Below are 1,236 nucleotides of genomic sequence, written 5' to 3'. Positions count from 1 at the left end.
GGTGTAAAAAAACAACATGAGGAAAGGTTCAAAGACATCAAAAAAGGAAATAGAATAATAATCCAGGTTCTGCTCCTATGCCACACTCTCCAGGGCATCTCTCACGATCCCTTTAGCTCTCCTCTGGATTTACGTAGAGTTTTATCTGCATTACTCTTCCAATATCAGTTTTTTCAACCATTCACTCAGTCACAGAACAAAAGTTTATTTAGCTTACTTTAGTATTTGTTGCTAACTTAGCGGTGGGGTTTCAAGACTATCTTGAAGAAGTTCATAGTTTCTACCTTATTTATGGTTATGTATTAGGCACAGGCGTTATTTCTTCATCTAGCCTGCAAACTACTGAGGTCAAGGCTATATGAGTCATCTCTATAATCCCTGCAATATTTAAGCCTATTACTTGAAGATAGCAGGTGCTCAATATATATTGGTTGAATAAATATATTCAATGAATAATGATCAAACGAATGAATGAGTGGAACTTAAAATAAGCTTATGATTTAATACACTGTGATGAAATTGATAGGGTGGCATCTTACACTCCCTTTGTACAACAGAGACAGTAATACCTACCATGTATAGTTTTATTAAAGACTAGGAATAAAATATGCAAAGTGCCTGGCATATCTTTGGTGTTCAATCAGCGGGAGCTATCTTAGCCATGGTAACTACTCACAAACAAAGGAACAGTATGATATTACGGTGAATGCAAAAGTGGATATAAAACAATGTGGGGAAAGGTTAAAAGACAAACAAAAAGGGAAATAGAATAATGACAATAATCCACCCAAATCCCAAATAGGATTTGTGTCATTAGATACCTTTTCTCCTCCAATAACCAAATGACACAAAGACACTATTCTGCACAACCACATCTAGGATAACAAAATTTTGACAGAACCATACAAAATACAGGTTCTGAAAATCCACCCTGTTCCCTGTGGGAACATTCCTTTTGTTATTTAGAACAAAGGTTATGATCAGTAAGCGGTGACACATAAATCCTTAAAAAGAAATAGCAGACAATATAGAAACAGCCCATCTGGTAGAGTTTACCTGGGTTGTTAAGTAGATTAGAAGAGCAGAAGAAAATTCTAAAAGAATAGAATTTAAGTTGCAGGAAACCTTAACACACATATAACAAACTATTAATAAATTATACACTTTTAAAATTGAAATCATAAACAGGCATTGTAAAAAGAAAAAATAAATCTATCAAAAAAAGGTGTACACTTA

Source organism: Galeopterus variegatus, unplaced genomic scaffold (assembly GCF_000696425.1).
Source record: "Galeopterus variegatus unplaced genomic scaffold, G_variegatus-3.0.2 Scaffold3836, whole genome shotgun sequence".
Taxonomy (NCBI): domain Eukaryota; kingdom Metazoa; phylum Chordata; class Mammalia; order Dermoptera; family Cynocephalidae; genus Galeopterus; species Galeopterus variegatus.
This window is presented reverse-complemented; position numbering follows the sequence as displayed.